General features: G+C 62.3%; 1 protein-coding gene across 1 annotated transcript in view; it reads left to right on the forward strand.

Annotated features, from left to right (window-relative positions):
* The window catches only part of RIMS3 (regulating synaptic membrane exocytosis 3), a 14,711-nt gene that overhangs the window by 1,063 nt on the left and 7,010 nt on the right, over window positions 1-6,638 (forward strand). The window lies entirely within an intron of this gene.

Consider the following 6,638-nt stretch of genomic DNA (forward strand, 5'->3'; position numbering starts at 1 on the left):
GTGCCCGCGGCGGCGGCGGCAGCGCGGGGTGGGGCGCTCCCGGTGGCCCGGGACGGCGACCGGTTCGGTCCCCGCGGCTACCGGGTGGGGAGCGGGGCCGCACCTGCCTCGGAGCATCCCCCGCCGGCGGCAGGGGTGAGGGTGGGGGGGCAGGGATTTTTGGGGGATGCCCGTCGCGGATGCGGTGCCGGAGAGGAGCAGGACGGGCGCTCCGGTAGCCCCGGGGGGTTAAAGGGGAGAAGGGGGGGTCCCGGCCCCCAGTGGGACAGCCCCGGTGCCCGTCTCGCACCCCACGGCTGCTGCCGAGGTGCGCCCGGCGCCCCTAAAGCAAACCCCGGGCTCCAGGCTGAGACGTGACGCCCCAAAAACATCGCTGCACCGAAAGCGTGGGGGCCGCAGCCGTGCTCCCCCCGTTCCCGAGGGCTCCTGGGCCGCCGGGGCTGGTTTACCGGAGCCCCCCCCCGGTCGGGGCGGCAGGCGGGCAGCGTTTCCCAGCCGGCGGCTCGGGAACGGGAGCGCTTTCCGTGCCATCCATCATCCCCGCTGAAAGGCTGTTGACGTCAACCCCGTCCCGTGTACGCCGGTCCCCACCACCGGGGAAACGGGGGGCTGGGGGCCAGGGGACACGGGGGGTCCCGCCTGGGGAGGGTTTGCCTCGGGGGGCCTCGTCCTCCCACCGAGCAGCCCACATAACCCCGGTGCTCACCTCCTCCCGGCATCTCCAGTCGGTGCTTCCTACATCCCTTGGGCTCTGCTCGACGTGGAGAGCCCGTCCTGCCCTCCGTGGCATTTCAGGCAGGTGCTGTGGCTGGTTCTGTAGGGAAATCTGTTAAAGAACTGGTGAGGAAGAGTGAAATGATACCCCGGGACGGGCAGAGGTGTAATCCCTGTAACTGGGATTACAGTAAGTGGGGAGAGTGGCTGCCCCATCCCTGGAGGGGTTCAAGGCCAGGTTGGATGGGGCTTTGGGCAACCTGCTCTGGTGGGAGGTGTCCCTGCCCAGGGCAGGGGGTTGGATCGATGATCTTTAAGGTCCCTTCCAACTCTGACCATTCTGTGAGAAGCCCGAGGGCAGCGTGGGCTTATTCCCTGCAGCAGAGAAGGACCCAAATGGGCATGGCCCTGCCTGGGCCACCATGTCCCCTGAGCTGCCGCCGAGCGATGGCCGCTCTGCACCTCAAAATGGTCCCCCCAGAGCCAGGGCCACCATGTGGGGGCTCTCACTGAGCTGCAGGGTTGTCCCCGTGGGAGGTGGTGGCCGTGCCAGGCTCTGTGATGGCCAGTGCCCGCTCCTGGGGGTCTGGGAAGCGTCGCGAGGGGTCTTTGGAGGCTGAGCAAAACAACCAGCCCCGGGCTGAATTGCATCACCCGGCGCACAGGGAGCATCCCACGGGGCTGCGCTGCTGATTTCATTCGTGTGCTGAGAGCAGGAGCCTGCTGTCCCCTCGGGCTGGCAACACGGGGATGGGCTTCACTGCCGGGCACAGCATCCTGGGGACATCCCCCCACCACGGGACAAGGAGCCACTTGCCCAAAACAGCCCCAGCGTGGCCGGCTGCACCCCAACCCCTTCCCCGAGCAGCAGAGTGGCTGTTCCCACACCTCTCTCCTCCAGCCCCAGTTTAGAGGTGTGCCCGTTTCTTTGCACATCAACACCTCTGGGAAGGCAGCCCTTCTGCCGAGCTCACGCGTCCCTCCCGAGGAGCGATGGACCTTCAACCACATCCCTTCGTGAGGCCGAACTCCTGCCGCCTCCCACCTCCCAGCTCCTCTCGCTCCGTCCCCGTTTCAGCCCCGTCCTCGCAGCCCGGGTCACCACAGCCGTTGTGGGACACGGGCAGAGGAGGAGACGGCGGTGCCTTGGTCCACCCCTTGCACCCCAAATCCCCACAAGCCGCTCCTCGAGCTCAGCCCGTGCAGATGGGGCCCTCGCTGGGCTCACCCCGGCTCTCGCTTCGCTCTGGGAAGCCTCCCATTGATGCAAGATGCAGCTTTAAGGTTATGAAAGCGCCTCATTTTCCTCCTTATTAAAACCCAACCCGCGTGGCACCATCTCCTCGCATCCATTTCAAGGCACTTAACAATGTTTTGTCACAGCATCTCAAATAGGAGGGAAACAGGCTCATCTAGTAATTATTTTTAAAGCGATTTAGCGCAGGGCTGACAGCCCCGCTGACACACCACGCTCGCTGCTGTCACACAGGGCTCCCCACCTCCCCGGGGTGCTGTGTCCCACCGGGCAGGGATCACGGTGGGACCCCCCTCTGGGGTCCTCATCCTTCCCACAGACCAAGGGACTCCTGGAGCTGGGGATCTCTCAGCCTGAAGAGAGAAAATTGCACCAATTTTAGTTGCTGGGTGGTGGAGTGGTGCGAGAGCATTTGGCCTCCACCCCAGACACGCTCCTGTGCTGCCCCTCTTCCCGGCCAAGGCATCCGTGCTCCGGGAGCAGCATCCCACCGGGAGCAGCATCCCACCGGGAGCAGCATCCCATCAGCCTGGGACATGGGTACCGGTCCCAGCCCAGAAGAGCTGCCCCAGCTCCTCTCCCCGGGTCGGGCACACACCGTGGCAGTGATGGGTGTTTGCCCCAGGCAGTGCCAGCCTCCCCCCATCTCCTGGCACCGCTGCGGCTCGCAGAAGTCTTCCTACGGCAAGCAAGATTTCTGCTGATCCCTTAAGAAGCTTTGCTGTAATAGTGCAGCCTGAGCATTTAAAAAGCAACTTTTTTTTTCTCCCTGCAAACAGCCTGCCTTACCCCCGCTGGGCTCGGGAGCGAGCTGGGACCTGCGGGCTGGATTGGACCCAGTCAGATGGGGTCTGGGCTACTGGCTCTGAGCTGTCACGGGGCCACATTGACTGTCCTGCTGCTGGACATGGAGCTGGGGGGACCCACAGGGGATGTGGGTGGGTTTGGTCACCCATCCTGGAGCTGCAGGGGCTGGTGGCTTGGTCCTGGGGAGCCCAACAAGGGGCTGTAACGTTGGGCATCTCTGCTGAGAGCAGGGTTGAGCAACCAGGGGCAGAAGATGGTCAGATTTGAACCTGAGGGGACTTCACAGCTCTTGCCCCACGTGGGACACAGAGCCCCTGAAAGGCACAGCAATATTGGAAAGGCAGAAAGAGGAGGGGAAGGGGGGGGGCTGTTGGGTGCTGGCCACCAGTGGAAGGAAATCAGATGTTCTCTGCCAGAAGAGGAGCGCTGGTAGGAGCAGCAGAAAGCCAGAGCTGATAGCAGCCCTTCCCCTGGAGGAAGCAGCTCCATGAAATATTGATGGGATTCACACACAGCAGAGAGCGGGGTGAGCTGCATTGCAGAGCTGGGAGCCGTGCAGCCGGGAAGGCAGCGGCTGCTGGGTAACGGGAAAAGCTCCTTCCCCAGCCCCTCCGTGCTGGGGGAGGCTGGTACCAGCCCCATCACGGTGGTACAAACCCTTGGAGCCCAAGCCCTGGTGATGGGCTGGGGTCTGGGTGCAGCTGATCCCATCCCAGACCCATCCTGGGGGCTGCTGAAGGCCCTGGGGCTGGTTTTTTCTGTCCCCACTGCCTCCCCATGGAGGTGGCCCAATTTTTGGGGCCGCGTGGCTGCAGCATCACGCTACCCAAGATGGCTGCTGGCTCCTGTGTGTCCCTGCCCCTGTGTTTCCCCAGCGAGGTCTTGCTCCCTCCCAAGCTGCCCATCATGGCCCAAACCAACCCTGGGGTGCCACCAACACAGAGGTCCCGAGCTCTGCCCGGGGAGAGCCCGGTCCAGACAGGGTGTCTTCAGGATGAGACTGGACCGTCAGGGATGCCCCGGTGCTTGCCACGGTGCCTGCTCCCCTGGCCAGCTTGCCCAGCCACCTGGGCTCAGCGGGAGCTGGCCGTCCCCCAGCCACAGCCCTGCTGGGTGGCTTTTGCTCCTCTGATTCTTTTATGTTGCCTTGGAAACGGCAGGATTCAGCACAGATCTGATTTAACCGGGCAGCAGACGTCACGCAGGGACACGGGGGAAAGGGGCAGCATGGTCAGGGCACTGGCCCCGAGCTCCTGGCATCTCGAGGAGGGTTTAGCCCAAGATCAGGCCACCAGAGGGGCAGACATGGGTGCCCCCGGCTCCCACACCCATCCCCAGGGAAGGGTGGCTGCGAGAAGATGCCCTGTTCCTGCCTGTCCCTCTTGGAGATACGTGGTTCCCTGTCCCAGTGCTCCTGGATGGATCCCATCTGCCAGGAGCACCGATTCCACTGGAGCTGTGACACCAGCCTGGCTGGAGGTGGACACGTGCTGTGTGAGTGGGGATGGCAAGGAGCTCACCATGGCCGAGGTGTGTGTGGACGCAGCTGGAACCGAGGAAGATGCTCCAGAAGGGGACAGCTGGTTCTTGTGTGTCACTGCTGCTCCGAGACCCCCCACAGGGCTGTGGCTCCAGTGATCTCTCACTCTGGGTCCCAGTGGTGCTCCCAGTCTGTCCCCGTGCACAGGACATGGAAGAGAGTACCTGGAGAGAAAGGCTGTTGAGACCCGACCCGCTGCCAGAGTTGAGGAACACCATCTTGCTGCTCATCCCAGAAGAGACAATGCGTTGCTTGGGTTGCTGGAGGAGCTGGTCTCCATGAGACCATCTCTGAGCCCTTGGGGATGTCCCCAGGCCACACCATTGGCCGCTGTCACCACCATCCCATCAACAGGTCAGCGCAGGAGACCAAGCTCTTCACCCACACCACGACCACCAGCGCTCCCCATCCCAGTGGAAAGCCCACGGGTGCCACAGAGAGTCCAGGCGTGTGGTCGCCTTCTGGGCAAAGCCCCGTGTGCTGGGCACTGCCAACACAAGCAGCTCCTGGTGCTGCTCCACCATCCCTCCTGGAGAGCAGCTCCAGCTCCCCATGGGACAGCTCAGCAGCTCCGGTGCTTTCTCCTCCTGCTCCCACCCAAACACCTTTTGGAGAATCATCCATCCTGGAGCAACCTGGCTGGAACTTGCCACGGAGTTTGCCCCATGGCCTTCCTCCTCCTCTTCCTCCCGGGCACAGGGTTGCTAAATCTTGTTTGGACAACAGTTGGGTTTTTTCCAGGTGCCCGGACAGGGGCTGGAGCATCCTCGGGCAGGAGCTGCTCCAGGAGGATCCCTGAGCACAGCCCCATCCAAACTTCTCCCCTCGAAGCTCCACTTTGCCCACAAACGGAGCACGTTTGGACCCGTCCTTTAACGTTTCCCTCTCCCGTGAGGTTGCCCAGGAGGGTTAACGCCGCAGCACGTTTCAGCCAAAATATTGTTTTTATAACCCGCCTGATGCGTAACTCGGCAGCTGGAGTTACTTGTGAGTTCCCAGCTCACATGTGCTGAATTATACCCCTTGCTGGGCAATTACATTTATACGAGCAACTGCCTATCAAACCTGAAGCAATTAATTAGAATTAAGTACTTTTAGGGGAAATAAGCCCTTGCCTTACTTCCCAACAGAAGGAGGAGCACGTGGTTGGGAGCTGTGCTGCTGCTCTGCCCCAGCGCCTTGTGCCCTGCTCAGGACTGGCAGCAGCAGCTCTAAGAAGCCTTTTTTCCCAAAAAAAAAGTACTGATTTTAGGGCCTACCTGCTCCGGGTGTTGGCAGCATTTCAGGATTCTCCCTCCGAGCTGGAGGCAGCCCCAGCATGAGGGGCAGCCTGGGGGCAGGAGGACCCACCAACCCACTGCTGGGGCTTTGCACCCCCACTTCTCCTTGGGGGCTTCGAGGAAGCAGACACCCCCCAAAAATCCCTCTTCCCTGGTGAGGCAGAGGTGCTCATTTATCACCTTCCTCCTCTTCCTCTCCCCACCCATCGTCAGGGACCCTTCCCCACCTGTGTGGGGGCACCTGCTGGGACCCTCCCTCCTGCCCCACAGCCTTTGCCGAAGCACCTGATTGTTCCCATCAGTATTTTGCCCCCCCTTTTCTCCCTCAGTTGGATCTTTGGGGCCAGGGCCCCCTCGCAGCCCCGGGTTGTTCCTCACCCCCTGCAGCCCCCAACCCCTCCTGGGCACTGGGATGCTCTGGCATCTCTGTTGGCTCCCTGGGGGCACCTGTGACCCCCCACCCTTGCTCCCCACTTCTCCCAGCTCCCCGGCAGGTCTGTGATGCCCAACTGGGGGGACCCAGTGGGGTGACCAAGCACCCGAAGCCTGACACTGGGGTGCCCCCAGCCCCACCGAGGCGCATCCCACCCCACCCTGGACCGCTCTGGGAGGAGAACTGGGTCAGCCCCGTAACCATGGAGATGCCGAAGGAGATGCTGAAGCAGCGCCAGGCGCAGCCCCGGCTCCCCAGAACCCTGTAAAGATTAACCAGCCCCGTCACCCTCCGTCTCCAGCCGGGGACGGGGCTGGGGGGGGGGCGCCGAGCCTCCTGGGCGGGGGGGTGCTGCCCACTCCTCCTCCTCCTCCTCCTGCGCAGGGCGGTAAGATGCCTCCCAGACGTGCCATGTCGCGATTACGGGTATTTTAAACGTCCCGGACTAAGAAAAAAAAAAAAAAAAAAGCGGAAAGGGAGGATTTTGAGTAAACGCAAAAAATCCATCCTGGGAGGGGGGAGCGTGCCGGCATTAAATAAACAAATAAATGCTATAGAGGAAAGAGGGGTAAGAGATTAGCCTGAAAGAGGCCCTTTCTTGTTTCCTCT

Source organism: Calidris pugnax, unplaced genomic scaffold (genome assembly GCF_001431845.1).
Source record: "Calidris pugnax isolate Ruff unplaced genomic scaffold, ASM143184v1 scaffold113, whole genome shotgun sequence".
NCBI classification, from domain to species: domain Eukaryota; kingdom Metazoa; phylum Chordata; class Aves; order Charadriiformes; family Scolopacidae; genus Calidris; species Calidris pugnax.